Raw genomic sequence first — 18537 nt, 5'->3', positions numbered from 1 at the left:
AAAGTGAGAACCAGAGAGGCAAGGTTGTTTGCTGAAGGTCACACAGAAGTAAGTTACAAAGCCAGGGCTGGAACTCCGGACAGCTAGAAATCAAAGCCCTTTTATATTCAATACATCTCTGCTGTGAATCCCCAGCACTTAGCACAACCCTGGCACTCACTAGGCACATAGCAAATGTGGAACCCAGTGGAATGTTCGAAACCTGTCTGTACCCACAATAAGAGTGCCATAACTTTAGATATACAAAATAGCAAGTGTGTTACCATCTGCTGACATCATCAGGGCTGGAGAAGGACTTCAGACTGGACTGGGACATGGGGAGGGGTTCTGTCCACACACCATTCTCTGCTGGGCTACTCCCCTCCAGAGTCCAGTTTTGTTGGCACATGTCTAAGAGAAGTAGCTGGCTCTGAGCCTGAGAGTGGCATGAGCTTAAGACAGTAGGCCTGAGCGGCTCCCAGAACAGAGCCGAGAGCTCTGGGAGGAACAAACTGATCCTCTGTTGGCCTTTCTCTGCCATTATCAACATGAGTGTTCTCCTTAAGGACCAGCAGACAAGCATTTGACAGGAAGGCAACTGTCTAATAAGTACAGTGTCCCTTCCCCTCTGTAGTTCGCCTATTTGTAAAATAAAAATAGTGGATTAAAATATACTTTTCCAATGGTCTTCCTTAAATCCACAATTTATTTATTTATTTATTTATTTTTTAGAGGCTTGCTAAAGATGATGGGGATCTGATGGGGTTCTGGTCCCAACCCCTGCAGTCAATGAAAGCATAACTATGGCACAAAGTAAGCACTCGATCAAAATGAACTATTATTACTGTTACTTGTTTTAGACATTGAGCTTCCATGTAAGATCTGAAGATTTGAAGAGGGGGCTGAAGCTAAAATACTTGAAAACCAATAGTATTTCTAAGGATACTGTAAGTTTGAGGGGGATCCCGGTGCCTAAAGGGTCCAGACTAATAAAACCAAAGAAGTAAGCCCGGTGGATGGGGTCTGGGTGAACTGGAGAGCACACACCCTATCTGGGGAGTGGCTACTTCCCAGCTCTGGTCCGCTGTGGCCATGTGAGAAACTGGGGCTCAGGGTAGCCAGATCCTCTGTGTTTTCAGGAGAACCTGGGCATATGGATTTTTATGTAAAATGTTTCCATTTTGAAAAGTTGGTCATGAGCTCAAATTCTAAAACACTGTGTGAGGCTGACAAAGCATATCTGTGGGTTACATTTGGCCCTAGGCCAACAATTTGGAACTTTGTTCTAGAAAGTTGGGGGTGAACTCTTCACTCTCCCCCTATTTAGTAGGCATTAGGATTATTGTTAAATGATTCAGAAAAGTGTTGTGAATAAGGTTTGCCAGAGAATCTGAACCTGCCTGAATGTTTTGGAGGTTTTGTACAAAGTAGGGAATCATGGGGGGAAATATAGGTGAAAGCCATTTGGCAAATGTTTATTGAGGCCTTACCCTGTGTGAGAAGCTGGGGACACAGTAGTGAGCAAATTAGCATAGTGTAGTCCTCATTGAGCTCCCAGTCTAGTGGAGGAAACAGATAGGACAAGAGAAACAATTAATGAAGATAATTCCGGAGAGTCCTGAGTTTTGTGATTGAATTAGAAGGGGTCATAGGACCACATAGGAGAGGGACTGTGAGGATTTGACTTTTTATTTATTTATTTATATTTTATTTAGAAACTCCAACCCCCCTCCCACCTCCCAGCCCCCCCTTCCCCCCCCCCGGAGGATTTGACATTTGACTCAAGTTTGGAAAAATGAGAAAGAAAGTCATGGAAAGAACTACACAGAGGAGAGTAGTCCTAACAAGGAAACAGCAAGTGCAAAGGCCCTGAGGCAGGAACAATCTTATGTTGGAGGAATGAAAAAAAGGCTACAGTGGCTGGAGTGCAGTGCAAGGGGGAGAGTGTTAGGAGAGGAAGTCGAGGTGGGCAAAGGCCAGATTACTCAGGGTCAGATTACAGGAAGACATTCAGATTTTATTCTAAGCCCACTGGGAAACCACTAGAGGGATTCAGGCAGAGGAATAACATGGTCTGATTCATTTTTAAATAAGCTTTTTATTTTGAAATAATTTTAGATTTACTGAGAAGTTGCAAAGATAGTACGAAGAGTTTCCACATACCTTTCACTCAGTTGCCCCTTAATGTTACCATCTTACATAACCATGGCCTTTCTCTTAATATTTCAAAAGACCTAAATCATAAAGAAATGTTAGGTCATAAAATATATAACATCATTACCCAAAGAGCCTCTTCTCCTAAATAAGATCTGATTTCATTTTTTTTTTTTTTTTTTTTATCCTCACCCGAGGACATTTTTCCATTTTTTGCACAGATAGAGTAGGAGGGAGAGAGAGGAAGAGAGAGAGAGAAACATCGACGTGAAAGGGACACATCGAGTGGCTGCCACCCGCACGACCAACCAGGGCCGGGGACAAACTGCAACCAAGGTACATGCCCTTAGCGGGAACCGAACCCGGGTCTCTCCGGACCGCAGGCCGATGCTCTAACCGCTGAGCCAAACCGGCCAGGGCTGATTTCATTTTTAAAAGAGCCCTTTGGACTATAGGTGGACGGGAGTAGAAACTGTGAGATCAGGGTGGGGGGGTGATGAATATAGCATCTATGTTCAGAGCCTCAGTTTCCTCATCTGCAAAATGGGGACGATATCACCCATCTCAAAAGGTTGTTGTGAGAATATACTTTCCAATGTACTTGGGGAGATAATAGTAATAATGAGGACAATGATGAAGATGATGAGAATAGCCCTGGCCGGTTTGGCTCAGCGGTTAGAGCGTCCGCCTGCGGTCCGGAGAGACCCGGGTTCGGTTCCCGCTAAGGGCATGTACCTCGGTTGCAGTTTGTCCCCGGCCCTGGTTGGTCGTGCGGGTGGCAGCCACTCGATGTGTCCCTTTCACATCGATGTTTCCCTCTCTCTCTCTTCCTCTCTCCCTCCCACTCTGTCTGTACAAAAAATGGAAAAATGTCCTCGGATGAGGATTAAAAAAAAAAAAAAAAAAAGATGATGAGAATAGCTAGCATTTATTGAGTGCTTACTGTGGCCCAGTCTCCGTGCTCACGGCTTTTCATGCATGATCATGGAGAGCAGATTCTTTGGAATGCTCCCAGAAGCCTTCTTTGTGGAGTGGGGTTTAGATGGGTCTTTCCAAATCTCTTGAACCATCCTTGGCCCTCATAGAGTCCATGTTGATGTTGGATGTGTCTCTCTTTGAGAAGGCTTCACATATACTTCCACCTGGATTTACCCAACAGAGAAATTAGGATGATTACCGCCTTGCTAAATGTTCCTTAGTTCACAAAATGATTCACTCCATGGTCAGGAAAGCAGCCAGCTGCCCTGGCATCCGGAGGGTGGATTGCACTGTCATTTGGAATCTGATAAATGACAAATGGAGGCTCACTTTAGAGCAGGGTCTCTCAGCCTGAGCGCTAGTGGCATTTGGGGCCAGATTATTCTCTGTTGTGGGGACCATCCTATGCATGGTAGCACCTTCCCTGACCTCCACCCACTACATGCCAGAAGCATACCCCCTCTTCCCAATCATGACATTCACAAAATGTCTCCAGGCACTACCAAATGTACCCTGGGGTGTCAAAATCATCCTCACCACTCCTGGTTGAGAACCACTCCTTAGGAGCATGTGGGGCCTGTGGTAAAGTGGCTTTGACATTTATTTTCCTGTCACTCCTAACCCTATGTGTTAAGTGCTTTACCAGAGTAGCTTCTTTGACTGCAAATATTAATAGCCGTCATTTAATCGGAATTTACTATGTGCCAGTCATTGACGTAACTCTTGCTTTAGATATACTTTCCGACTTCATTCTTACTTAATACATAGGGTAAGTCATTTTTCTCATTTTATAGATGGTAAAACCAAGGTTCAGAAAGGTTGGGTGACTTGCCCAAAGACACACAGATCGGAAATGATGGAGCCTGGATTTGAACCCAGCTTTGTCTGACTACTCTAACCACCTTGCCTGGCTGAGCCTCTGAAGGCATGGGTGTTAGAAAACCATGTGGAGAAAAATATTTTATAAATAGTGATGTACCATTCTAGTTACCAAGTAGAAGTAGCATGGAGAGAACTTAGTCTGGACTCACAGATTGGAAAAGCCAAGTTGTGGTGCAGAGTCCACAAGCGATTCAGCGTTTGGCTTCAGGCAAGTCACTAGCTTGATGCAGTAGGTAAAACACTCTCAGTAAGCCCTGCCTCCCCCCACAAGGACCAAGATGGTAATGGTGCCTCCCAGCAAAACACAGTGCTGGGAGCTTTGTATTTGTGCCCTTGATGAATTTCATCCTCCTTAATTCAGGGAGGCACAAGCCCTCCTCCCTTTTTAAAGTGGAGATGAAGTTCACATAAAACTAACCCCCCCCCCCCCCCAAGCCCAGTCCCGGGCAACCACTGATTTGCTTTCTACCGTTACAGATTAGGTTTATTTTTTCTAGAGTTTTCAATAAATGAGATCATAGAGAGTGGGCTCTTTTTGTACCTGGGTTCTTTCACTCAGCATAATGTTTTTAAGATTCATACATGTGGTGTGTCTATTCCTTTTTATTTCTAGTAGTATCCATAGTATGGAGAGATAAGAATGTGTTTATCCATTCATCTGTTGGGAGGCATTTGGGTTGTTCATTCTGGGGACTCTAATTTTTTAATGCCTGAGATGGTTTATTAAGAAATAAATATACAACCCCACTGGTGTGGCTCACTGGTTGAGCATCAACCCATGCACCAAAAGGTCGCAGGTTCAATTCCCGGTCAGGGCTCTTGCCCGGGTTGTGGGCCTGATCCTCAGTGGGTGGCATGCAGGAGGCGGCCAATTGATGTTCTCCCTCATTGATGTTTCTCTCTCTCTTTCTCCCTCTCCCTTCCTCTATCTCTAAAATCAATTGAAAAATATTTTTTAATCCTCACCCAAGGATATTTTTGCATTTATCTTCAGATAGAGCAGGAGGGAAGGAGAGAGGAAGAGAGAGAGAGAGAGAGAGAGAGAGAGAGAGAGAGAGAGACCGATGTGAGAGAGACACATCAATTGGTTGCCACCCACATGACCTCAACCGGGGCTGGGGACAAACTGCAACTGAGCTACATGCCCTTGGCTAGAATCGAACCAACCTGGGACTCTTTGTTCCGCAGGGTGACACTCTAACCACTGAACTAAATCAGCCAGGGCTAAAAATATATTTTAAAAAAATATATATATATATACAATCTGAGACAGTTTCAAAAAAGAAAAAGTGAAACACATAAGACAGAAATAATAATAAATATGCGATGTGATATCACCTCGTCCCTCCCCCTACATAGTTCTGGCAATTTTTTTGGTGTCAGTGTTTCCTCACCAGCACATTGGCAAACCATTGAACACTGCCCATAGCAGAAGGACTAGGCAGAGAAACTGGAGGTCCCCAGACACCCTCTTGGCCTTTTCTCCTGGGAAATACCGATTGCAGTAAGGGGCCGCTGCCTCAGCTTAGCAGAAAGCCCGTGGATCCCGGGTTTGTGTGGCCTGAAACACTTAGCCCTCTGGCTCCTCTGCTGAGGATCTGGGCCACACTGGTGGTTTCTGGAAGAAGTGCTTCCCACCAATTGTGGTAAAGCATTTATTATTTAATAATGATTTTAAACATCAGGGATCTGAGGCCCAGAGAGGTTAAGTGACTGGCCCATGATCACACAGTAAGTGGTAGATCATGTGACTTGAACCCTCATCCGCCTGATTTTTCTTAACGGTTAGGTGATCTTGCTCCTTTGATTCTAGAAAAATGACATCAGGATATGTGCACTGTGAATTCATTGCAATGTCATCAGAGCTAATGCTCATGGGAGGCTTATTTTTGTCCAAGTCTGTTCTAAGCATTTTTTGTGAATCATCCTGTGCAATCGTCACAAAGGTGCAATGAGGTAAGTACTATAATTATCCCAGTTTACAGATGTGGAAGCAGAGTCATAGGGAAGTTAAGTTAGTCGCCCTTGAGCAACTGAGCTGGGATTCAAACCCAGGCAGCCTGGCTGCAGAGCCCGAAGCAGAGGCTGCCAGTGCCTCCCCCGTATCCTTTCTGTGAAAGCCCTTCTGATGGTTCAAACCTCCCACCCTGCACTTCCATAGCCCTGAGAGTGAGCACCTCCTTAAATTTTGCAACCAAAACACCTCACCTCCCTCTAGTCTTGGACCTGCTAACTTGGACCAGTAGGACTTGACTCTGTTCACCAGGGTTTGCTGGGCAAGTGTGGGGCAAATCAGAAGTGCCAGGGAGTTGATGTCCCTGGGAGCATCCCCCGACCAATGACTGTTGGGAGTTGGAAGACAAATACCCTAGCTCCCTCGTCCCTCAGACGGGGTAATTCTGAGGCATGTTCTAAATGGTTCCCAGTGCTCCCCTGCAGAACTGAGCTCCAGATGCCCACGGCGGTAATTTGCTTGACAAAATGCATTTCTTCATTAACTTCCTTCCCTTCTCTTTCTCACTTCCCTACTCTCTTCTTGATATTTCCTGGAATTGCCTCTCAAATAAATACTTTGCAATAGAATCTTTGTGAGTCTCTTTGGGTAACTCAAACTAAGCAGAGCCTGGAGTCTTAGACTCTACAGAGACTGCCAATACATATCAACTTTGCTTTTAGGCGCAGACAAAACTAGCAACTTAGAAAGAACCTGGAAGTCACCTAAACAGAGAACTAGATAAATCAATCTTTGCGTGCAGGTGTATATGTTGTTGTATATGCACACATGTGTATGTGCATGGCTGTGAAACTGTGTGTGCACAGACTTCTTAGATGGGCTACTTCCACACCATAAAATGTTGCCTGAAAGTTCAAGGTCATCCAGTCCAGCCAAGGGCAGGCAAACTTTGAAGAGTAGACTAACTTCTCTTTCCAAACAGTTTAACAGGAAGGGCACCTATTGATAAGATCAGCACAAACAAATTTGCCATTTGTTGTGACTTTTTAGAGTTCAAGCTACAGCACCTGAAGCTGTGGGTTTTCTGTTTTTGTGGTTTTTTCGTGGGGGAGGGTTTCTTTCAGAGGCCCGAGGCTGGGGAGAGGACTGTGGGGAAGAAAGCTGATAGAGTTTAAACTGGAGGCTGTTGTGGGGTTCTTGTCAACCTAAACTTTGTATCTATCTTCACCAGGTTATTTAGCAGTACTGCGCCATAACCTGACTCAGAGAAGTTCCGGTCCCAATTTGAGGCCCAGGATTAGGCTTGGGGTCTGATATGTCAGCTGAACTGGCCCTTCCACCTAAAAAAAAAAGACCTTGCTGCAGACTTTTTTCTTTCTTCTTAGCAGAGCCCTTTCTCAATTCCAAGCCCCTTATCTACATTATCTCACCTAATCTTTACCTTAGCACTGTTATTATCCCCATTGAACTCCAAGAGGTAAAGTGACTTGCTCAAGGTCATTCAGCATTAGCAGAGCTGGGATTTGAACCAAGGTCTACCTGCCTTCAAGCCCTTCCCAGCAGCTGGGGATAGACATGCAAGTCAGCTTTGCTGCATAACAAACAACCCTAAGATCTCAGTGGTTTGTAACAACAAACATGCATTTCTTGCTCTTGTTAATGTCAGTGGCTACAGATGTGGTTCCACAGGGCTCTGCTCCACGTGTCTTCACATTCTGAGCCCTGTGGGCCATGCCTATTCTTGTGGCCAAGGGGAAGTACAAGGAGACAGGTGAAAATTCCAGCAATGCCTCTTAAAGTCCTCACTTGGATGTGATGTGTGTCCCACGCACTTCCTCTTAGCCAAAGCCTGTCATTTAGCCAAGTTAATGGAGATAACAATATATAAACCTTTTATAGGAAAAGGAGGAAGGAGTAAAAAATGGAAAACAGTAATACAATCTACTGTGTCTGTCCTCTTGGTCACAAATATTTACTTTTCTCTCATCTGCACTTAAAATATACTCCGCCCACAGGACTACACCTCAAAAAGTCACACTCAACTGTGACAGGAGGCTTGGAGTCTATGGCCTGTGACGGTCTCTGTGATGCTGGGAGTTGAGTTGCATGTTGGGAGCTAGGAGTTCTGGATTAAAGTACTAGTTCTGTTGAGCTTTTGGGTGCTAGAGTTTGTCTATCAGTTTTTTTCATCTGAAAAATGGGGTCAAGAAGAACACAATGCCCTATATTTGAGGGGTTTCTTTCCAGTTTTCTCTAGGGTTTCCTTCGGGCACTCCTTCCTCATTTTATTTTATCTTTCCAAACAGCTCACTCATGAGATCATGATAAAGATCTCAGGATGCAGGTGGAAGGGCTTTGAGATCCACAAACAGCACCGGGTTTCTAAGTCAGTCTACAAAGGAGGAGGAAAATGAGGGAAATTGCAGGGAAAGAAATCTGAATCCGATTACGTTAATGATACACGTGGGGGTTTGGGGAAAACAGTGACTTGTGTACAGGGTCTTATGAGTGAACACACGAGTAGCATACACATGTGTGTCCTCACAAAGACACTGTCTGAGACGCCCCGGCGGCTGACGTTCCGGGGAAAACAAGGAAGTTGTTAAATTATCCAGCTGTTCTGTCTAAATATATTGCACATCTGGCGGCCTGGAAACCTCTGGGTGACTTTTCACTTTATATTCACTGTCATGCTGTCTGGACCCAACCTCAGGCCTGTAGAGGAGGAAAAGGGGGAGGAAAAAAGAGAAATGGTGGATTAAAGGGGGAAGGGTGAGGATGGGGAGAGACCGAAAGACAAAGAGAAAGTGGGGTGGGGAGGGAAGAGAGAGAGAAATGGAGGGAGAGGAGACCCAAGCAGGGAGATGGAGAGAGACAGAGAAACACACAGAGTGAGAGATTCAGAGACAGACACAAACATGGAAGAGAAAGACAGATGAGACAGACTTATATAGAGAAAGTCAGACACAAACATACAGAGGAAGAGAGAGAAGCCGACAAAGATCGAGAGCGAGAGACCCACATACAGAGGTGGAATCAACCACAGACACACAGAAATACTTGAAGAGATAGTCACATAAAGAGATGGGCTGCCATTCCACCAACGGAGAGAGGGACAAAGAGACTGAGAGAGACAGACAAACACATACGGAGCAGAGAATATAAAAGGACAATGAGAGAAACAGAAAGAAACAGCCAAAGAGACAGAGATCCACACAGAGAAAGAAAACAAACCTTCAAACAAAAAGAGCCATCAGGAGTTTCTGTTCTGCCAAAAAACACTGGGAGTCAGACTGTTCTGTTAGGCCTCATGCAAAGCATTGTTCTCATTAGAGGAAAGAGTGGGCTTTAAAAAATGTTTTTGATATAAGTGCTCCCAGAACGGGGAATTATTTTATTCATTTCTTTCTTTTCTCCTTATAACATTAGAAGGTCTCAGGAGCACCAAAGATAGTATTCGCGTGTTTATCCGTTTTCCACAAACATCTAGCATCAGCAGTTTCTCTTTAACAGAAGAAAAAAAAAAAATCCCCAGCCGAGAAAGAAGGGTCTTGATGAATGCTGTGGGGCGTGGGGCAGTCTGCCATGTAGAAAGTGCGAGAGCAGGGAAAGGAAATGCCCTTGCACTTCCTGTGCTGATGGGTGGTCAGTGGTGGCTTCCCAGAGCACTGTATGAGGCCACATTTCGGGGAGAAGGAATGCTGTGATCCATTACTGAGGTTTGCCATGGCCTGGGAGGGGGCTGTCACGTTGGCAATTTGCCATTCCTCTACCAGAATCTAGAACCTGCCTGAAACATTGGCACGGTCTGGGATAAGAGTACAAATGGAGATCCAAATACCATGTGTCTCAAATATAAACGTTAGAAATTAAGTCGTACCCATGGCCCGGCCTGTGTTCTTGCTCACAGCCCTGGCAGCCTCCGGGTGAAGGAGCAGAGCTCTTCCCTGGCCAGTCCGGCCACCTGCCATCCAGAGTGGGAGCTGGATACTCAGCCCAGGGCAGGGTGATTCCCGGTGGTGACTGGATCTGTAGGAATCTAGGATGGAGACTTACCCAGGCAATCTAACTCAGGATTTCCAGTCAGTTCTAAGCACCTCCCAAATTATAATTCCCAAGTAGAGAGGGAGGGACATAGTTATCTAGGGAACATGAGCTAAGACACTGATTGTGGGTGATGGGTGATTTGAGGAGGCCAGCTTTCAATGGAAGCGGCCACTCTACCCTCAGTGCCCAGCTCAATGTCTGACACACAGTAGTGCTTAGTACACATTTGTTGAAAAAAATCGAATGAAGCCTTTGGCTATACTTTTTTGTACATGAGTTCATTGATTCGGCGTCAGGTCCCACAACTTCGCGATCCCGCCCAAAGGTGAGGGGCCAGGGAGTGCTGGGAGTGCGGGGGCTATTTCTGTTTTATAAAGGTGGTCAGAAAAGGACTCACTGGCCAAGTGATACTTGAACTGAGACTGAGGGAAGTAAGGCAGTGAGACATGAAATATCTGGGGATCGATCTTCCAAGCAGTGGGAAAAGCCAGGGCAAAGGCTCTGAGACAGGACTATGCCTGGCATGTTTCAGCACCAGCAAGGAGACTGATGTGGCTAATTGCCATAGGGCCTCATGGCCATGTTAATGGCTTTGGCTTTGATGCTGAGTGAGATGGGGGCCATCAGAGGGTTCAGAGCCCAGAATTGACTGACATTTGAAGACGATCCCTCTGGCTGCTGGGCTGAGAATAGACCAGGCAGAAGCAGGGCACCAGTGAGAAGGCCACGGCCTTATCCAGGTGAAGGTGCCGGTGGCTGAACCAGTAGCAGCACGGAGATGGGGATAAGTGGTCCTATTTGGAGGCAAGAGGTCACAGAATTTACTAACGAATTGGGCATGGTATTTGAGACTCAAGGATGATCTAGAGTTTTGGCCTGAGCAACCAGAAGGATAGAGGTGCCTGCTGCCATTCCCTGAGTCCAGGAGAGACTGTAGGAGGGGCTGGTTTAGGGCAACAGATCAGGAGTTCAATGTCAAGCATGGATTCTGGGGCTAGATCACAGAAACCAATCACAGGCAGTACTATATTAGGTTGCCCTTTCTGTTCTACTTCCTCTGGGGCCTCTTGGCTTCTGTCTATATATTAAAAAATTTTTTTTTCTTTATTGATATGAAAGAAAGAGGAAGGGAGAGGGAGAGAGATAGAAACATCGATGAGAGCGAACATTGATTGGCCGCCTCCTGCAGGCCCCCTACTGTGGATTTGGCCCACAACCTGGTCATGTGCCCTGACCAGGAATCGAACTGGCAACCTCTTGGTGCATAGGTCGATGCTCGACCACTGAGCCACACCTGAGGGTCTTCACTTCTCTATATTGTGATTCTCCCTCTTCTCTCTGCAAATAGGTTTTCCCTGATTATTTTTTCTTGCCTCAGCAAGAAAACACCCAACCCTTCCCTGATTCCACCACTGTTTGACCACCTGTGTCCCTTAGCTTATGCTTTAGACATTTAGAGAATTTCAAATTGTGTACCAAGGCAGCCTGGAGCCCCACAGCCAACTCCCAGGGGCACCATGGATTACTTCACATCTTCAAGGCACTTACAGTGAGACTTGACCTCTCTCAGATGCCTGGTGAACTGCTAGCTCCAGGTAGTTTCAGCATTAAACTGCACGCCGTTCCTTTCCATGATGTCATATCTTTGCAAGCTGGGTTTTCCGTGGTTCCTGGAATAAAAACAAAACAAAACACAATGACCTGAAAGTCAACCTGGCACAGGAAATAAGATGTCGTCCAATCGGCTTCCAAGGCTTCAGAGCCTGTGCAGTCCCAACAGGCACACACATCCCACTAGAGAGCAGCCGTGGTTACTCAGGATTGAATTTAAATGTCTGCCTTTCCAGTTACTGTTTCGAAGTCTGCTAAATTGTTAGGCCCTAAGGATGACGTCGCTTGGACCTAACAACTTAATAAACGTAAGCGTTCGGTATTTCTTTCGTCATAACGCCACCGTGGGAAAAAAAAAAAAAAGACTGAGTCACGAGGTTCACCAAGAACTGAGGAAGTTTGGGAACCTGGGGGGGAGGGGACAGGGAGGGAGGAAGAGAGATTCTAATTGGTTCCTGGCCAGCCAATGGGTTGCTTCGCTTTGAATCAGGTGATCATGGCTGGCCCAATCAGGGACCCAGCTGGTCTAGAAAGTGGCTACAAGAAGCATGTGGACCAGCAGGTGAGCAAATCAGTGGGGTTTGCCCCCATTAAACCCGGCTGCTTCCGTCAGCGGTGACCCTCACACCAACTGGAATGCTAACTGTACCCGCCTCACTCTTGGTCTTTACTGAACCTGAGTCCTGCTGGTGAGGGGAGTTCCGGAATTCTGGAACTTGGCTGCCTTGGAGATCCTTTCGATCCTTTGAGATCCATCTTGGGGTTTGTCCTTCGTCTCTGACGGGCCCGGCGTTCCATCCTTCAGCTGCCCAGCATTTGTGTCCCCGTCCTGAATCTGGGACTCCCCAGAGTAGGGCTTTCATGCGGGCAGGCAGCGCCCACCCAAGGACGCAGAAGTTTCTAGAAACTCGCTTTCTCAGAATTCCTTGCAGCCAAGTTAGCCAATTAGATGCACCCACCGAGGATTTTTAACCTTGCAGTCGGCGAAGCAGAAGGTTCAAGGAGAAATTTGGGGGGGGTATGATGTAGAAGCGGTGACACTGGCTAGGTTCCAGGGACAGTAGCCGTACTGAGGTCAGCGCATTGGCCAAGCCGGGCCGGGTGGGCTGCAGCAGCCGCCCTGGGCAGGGCTCCGCCAGAGGAGCTGGTGTCCCCAGCAGCCTGGTCCTGGCCCCGGGCAGGTTTCTGGGGGAGGTGGCCCGTGTGCCAGCCCTCTGTCTGTGCCTGTTTTCCGCCCTTCTCCAGCCTTCTCGGCAATTGTGTGAACTCACCGGCTCTCCCTGTAATAAATTCCTATTCTGCTGAATTTAGCCAGAATCAGCATTTGTGCCTGGAGTTGCTACTAAAAACTAAATAGATTCTGGAATTCACCTTACTCATTTGTTGGTTGAAAAAAAATATGATGACATATATTAATACATAAAATGAATTCGTCCAGTTTCAAAAGCACTAATAAAACAAATACCCATGTTTACACCAACCAGGCCATGAAAGAGAAACTTATCATGCCTCAGAAGTGGGGTTATCCTATGTTCTGGTTTGTCTGGGACCGTTTTGGTTTTTAGGTGTTTTCTGCTGTAATTATTACCAGCACCCTCCTTTTCATCCCCCTAAATGTGTCAGTGAAGCAATAAAATGTATGGACACCTTACCTAGAGGCCCCCTGTAGACCCTCCTTTCCCTCAAGTAACCACTATCTGGAAGGTTGCTTTAATCATTTCCCCCCTTTTCTTTCTATTTTTAAAAATATGTTTTTATTGATTTTTTTAGAGAGAGAGAGAGAGAGAAATGCTGATGGGCTGCCTCCTGCATGCCCCCACTGGGGATGAAGCTCCAACCCCGGGCATGTGCCCTGACCAGGAACTGAACCCCAACCTCTCCATCCATGGGAGGAGGCTCAATTTACTGAGCCACAGCAGCCAGGCTCCCCACTTTTCTTTATAGTTTAAACACCAAAACAATGTATTGTTTAGTTTTACCTGTTGTTGAATGTTATAGAAATGGATTCGTACTGTTAATATTTTCTGTAACTCACTTCTTCCGCCGAATTTTGGGTATGTGAAATGGATGTTTGTTGTTGCAAATAACTGTGGTTTGTTCATTTTTCCTGCTGTGTAACATTCCACTGTGTGAACACACCACAGTTTATGCATTCTCCTGTGGAGGAACATGTGACTTGGTTCTAGGTTTTGTCATTATAAACAATGAGAGGAATGTCCTTATACATGTTCTCTGCTGGACTTGGGCAAGCATTTCTTCAGGGCTTATACTAAGGAAAATTGCTGTCTCATTGTAATGCATATAACCAGTTTTATAATTTGGTTTTGCCAGACTGTTTTCCAAAAAGGAGGTGCCAATTGTATTAGTTTCTTAGGGCTGCTGTAACAAATTACTACAAACTTGGTGGCTTAAAACACCAGAAGTTTATTATTTTGCTCTTCTGGAAGCCAGGAGTCTGAAATCAGCATCACCAGACTGAATTCAAGGAATGAGGGGGCCTGTACTCCTTCTGGAAGCTGTAGGGGAGGATCCTTCCTCGCCCCTTCCAGCTTTTGGTGGCTCCAGGTGTTCTGTGGCCTGTGGCTGCATCACTCCAATCCCTACTTTAAGGAGCTCTTGGTGGGATGGGTGAGATGGACAAGTGAGTCAAGTGCTGTGATGGAGTCAACTCTAAGGTATTTCTAAAGTATTTGACCCTGCCTGGGAAAGTCAAGGGAGGCTTTCTGGGGGAGGTGACACTTAAGTTGAGGCTTAAAGACTAGACAAGCTAGGTAGATGGGAGGAGTCAAGGAAGTGGGAGAGGGTGTTTTGGGAGGAGAAAGCAACAAAGGTAAAGGCCTGGAGGTAAGAAACAGCATGACACATTTGAAGAACATAAGCAGTTTGATGTGGTTGGAATGAAGGGTGTAGGCTGTTGAAAATGTGGAAAGTTTTGTGTGCTAAGCCTAAGAGTTTGAAAATGTGAATTGAAAAAAAAATATATATATATATTTAAAAATATGTATATAAAAGATTCATACTTGTGTGCTTGTTGTAAACCATTCAGATATACATTGGAAATCAAAACTTCCCATAATCCCAACTGTCCCAGGAGATGATATCTAATAATACCTGGGGATGTATATATATTTTTTCCTTTTAAAAGATTGAGATATGACTATATATAGGACACTGTACAGTTTTTAAGTACAGACTGATGAATTTTTACCCATATTTACACCAGTGTTGTCACCACTAAGATCAAGATATAGAATCATCAAGTTTGGGGTCTTTCTAGAATTTTTTTATTTATAGATCAATAATCATGTACATATACATACATATATCTACATATATCTACACACACCACATGGATATATATACATATATACATATATGCATGGATATAATAATATACAGTATAATTTAATACACAGTATATATAAGTATTTTATTTTTTAAAAAGAGGGTAATTCTATTTTATTTTGTTTTATTTTTATCCTCACCTGAGGACATTTTTCCATTTTTTGTACAGATAGAGTGGGAGGGAGAGAGAGGAAGAGAGAGAGAGAGAAACATCGACATGAAAGGGACACATCGAGTGGCTGCCACCCGCACAACCAACCAGGGCCGGGGACTAACTGCAACCGAAGTACGCGCCCTTAGCGGGAACCGAACCCGGGTCTCTCTGGACCGCAGGCCGATGCTCTAACCGCTGAGCCAAACCGGCCAGGGCAGAGGGTAATTCTTGACTTAATATTCTGTGATATTATTTTTTCACTAACACATTTTTCAATACATAAAGATCAAGAGATAAAATGTGATCTGGTTCATTCATTCATTTATTCATTTACTCACTCATTCAGCAAATATTTAAAAAAATTATTTTCTTTATTTTAAAGAGAGAGGAAAGGAGAGGGAGAGAGAGCTGGAAACATCAATGAGAGAGAACATCGATTGGCTGCCTCCTGTGTGCCCCCCCAACCCCCGGGGATTTGGCCCACAACCTGGGCATGTGCCCTGACTGGGAATCAAACTGGCAACTTCTTGGTGCATGGGTTGATGTTCAACCACTGAGCCACTCTGGTTGGGCATAGCATATACTATTTTGAGCTTGTACTGTATGCTCAGCTGTGTGTCACCGAAGGGATTTAGATTTGAGGGACACGAAAAGAACCGATAGAACCAGCTTTGCTTTTGTAGACAGATCATCCTGGAAGGAATATGCTGTCCCTCACTTCTTTGGTGGAAGAGGAGGGATCAAGCAGTTCCCTAAGGTCGGTGGCAGCTGCGTTTTCCTTTTCAAATTTTAAGTGTTTGTTTCCTCAACCGCTCATTTCCACTCCAGAGAGACAGCTGCTGTCACTAACTTCTTACACATCCTTCCAGAGATAGTGGCAGTATGCGTGAGCAAACTTTTATTTAATCCTTTTAAAATTCATCTTTTCTTATTCAATAGAATCTCGTGGAGACCACTCATATCGGTGCATAACAATTATCCTCATTCTTTTATTATTATTATTATTATTATTATTATTATTATTATTATTTTGTTTTCTTTATTGATTTTAGAGAGAGAGGAAAGGAAAGGGAGATGATGAGAGAGAACATGGATTGACTACCTCCTGTGTACCCCACACTGGGGATCTGGCCCACAACCTGGGCATGTGCCCTGACCAGGAATCAAACCAGCGACCTCTTAGTGCATGGGTTGATGCTCAACCACTGAGCCACACCGATTGGGCGATCCTCATTCTTTTTTAGTGGCTGCAGTTTTCTGTTGAATGGAAGGACAACTTCTATTTGCAAACCTTGCTCAGAAGACTGGTGTCTTTTATTACCTGCCAGATTTCTCTCATCCCTTGGCTGGTGGACATCTAAGTGGGCTGGGTGGTAGTCAGGGCTCCAAGATTTAAAAATATTCCTTGGCATGACTGCCAGTTTTGGAGGTTGGAGCTGGGAGGTTTCTAGGAGACATCTTGTGGCCCTAGGCTGTTCCCACTCTTTCTGTGATTTCAGAAAGCTGTCCTGGCTTGTTTATGGTTCTTTCCTTCTTGTTCCTGTGGCCAAGTAGGTCACCAATTGGCCTTAGGGTCCTCTTGCCCACATTTGTTCTTGATCTCTCTCCCACGTGGGCATCCAGCTGTTCCATGGCTGTCTCAGAGCCCCCAGGCCTGTGCCCACAGTTTCTGGCAGACAGGGTCACCTTGGTCATGGGATGAAAGTACTCATTTAATGAGTACCTACTATGTGCCAAGCTGTCTGATATCCTTTTACAAGTTAATTCTTATAATAATTGTACCAAATAGGTATTGTTTCCATTTTATGAATGAGGGAACAGACCTGGATGGGGAAGTCAGAGCTGGGTAATGGTGAATCCTGAACCCACTTACATCAGACATCTTGGTTACCCTTGTCCCCATGGGCTCCCTGAGTCATTAATCAGTAAGTAAGCACCCAATAAATATGTGCTGACTGACTGAATGAGTGAATTTGAGAGTATTTCCTGAGCAGGTGCTCTATGTCAGACATGGTCTAGGGGCTATGGATTGAGCAGTGAACAGCCTTCTTGTAACTGAAATTCTAGCGGGGAAGACAATCTAAACGAATAAGCAAGCAAACGAACAAAAGTACGATAATAGGAACTGTGGAGGAAATATATATAATAAGATGAGGTACTAGAGAGTGACAGGGGGTGCAGGTGGGGGGGCAACTTTAGATAGGGATAGAGTCTGTAAGGAAGTGACCTTTGGACTGAGATCCAAATGGCAAGATGAGCCAGCTACACAAATACTGTAGGTGGTAAGGAAGAGAGGATCCCAGACAGAGAAAACAGCACATGCAAAGGCCCTGAGGTTGGATCTAGCTTGGTGGGTTTAGGAAACAGAAAGGATTTCAGTGTGACTAGAGCAGAATAGGAGGGAGACTAGTTGGAGTTAAAGTTCAGGTGCAGGTTTGGCCAGTGTGGCTTAGTGGTTGAGCATTGACCCATGCACCAAGAGATTACTGGTTCAATTTCCAATCAGGACATATGCCCAGGTTGTGGACCCGATCTCCATTGGGGCATGCAGGGGGTGGCCAGTCGATGTTCTCTCTCATCGATATTTCTAGCTCTCTCTCCCTCTCACTTCCTCTCTCTCTAAAATCAATAAAGGAAAAAAAAAGTTCAGATGCAGGCAGGGGCCAGATCATGCAGGGACTTATCAACATGTAAAGACTTGAAGGATTTATGTAGGGGTATAATATTGTATCAGGTTTCTGTGTGGAGAATACACTGTGGGGTGGCAAGAGAGGAAGCAGGGAGCACAGTGAGGAGGCAGCTACAGTCACCTGGCCTGAGATAGCGGTGTCCTGGACAAAAGGTGGGAGCCATGGAGACCAAGAGATGAAAAGAGATTGAGGATACATTCTGAAAGGAGAGCTGAAAAATTTGCTGATGAATTATAGATGGGTGATGGGAGGAAGAGAAGAATCAAGGATAGCTCCTTGGTTTCTGAAGCAACTGAATGGACGCTGATGGAACTGCTTATTGAAACAGAAGCTGGGGGAGGAGTAGGTTTTGGTGAGGGCAGTTAGGGAGCTAGGAGGATGAAATGGAGTTCCATTTTGGACACAGGAAGTTGCTCTGCTCATTAGGCATCCCAATGGACACATAGGCTAGCAGCTGGATAATGAGTCTGGGACTCAGGGGAGAAGGCAGGCAGGAGACTGATGAGTCATCATGTGGATGGTATTTAAAGCCACAAGACTGGATGAGATTGTGTGGGGAACAAGTGAAGACAAACTGTTCCTCAGTACACAGAAGGGTGGTGGGAATGCAGGTCACCTAGGGTGGGGGACTGGCTTCCGGAATGGTGACTAGGATGTCTAGCAGCTCAGCCTCAAACCCAGAGTGGTCCTGGAGGACCCTGGCTGGGGTCACTGCAGTGTTATGGAAGCTGGATCTTAGACAC

General features: G+C 45.4%; 1 long non-coding RNA gene across 1 annotated transcript; it reads right to left on the bottom strand.

Annotated features, from left to right (window-relative positions):
• Window positions 1-3127: 3127 nt before the first annotated feature.
• On the bottom strand, window positions 3128-11846 carry LOC118640279. Its single transcript, XR_004961348.1, has 3 exons — window positions 11543-11846; window positions 10649-10788; window positions 3128-3275 (listed from the first exon to the last, which is right to left on the bottom strand). It is a non-coding gene; the product is annotated as an uncharacterized LOC118640279 (long non-coding RNA).
• Between the last annotated feature and the right edge of the window lie 6691 nt (window positions 11847-18537).

Source organism: Molossus molossus, unplaced genomic scaffold (assembly GCF_014108415.1).
Source record: "Molossus molossus isolate mMolMol1 unplaced genomic scaffold, mMolMol1.p scaffold_m16_p_22, whole genome shotgun sequence".
NCBI lineage: Eukaryota > Metazoa > Chordata > Mammalia > Chiroptera > Molossidae > Molossus > Molossus molossus.
Note: the sequence above shows the minus strand (reverse complement) of the source record. Positions and strands in the feature narration are given on the sequence as shown.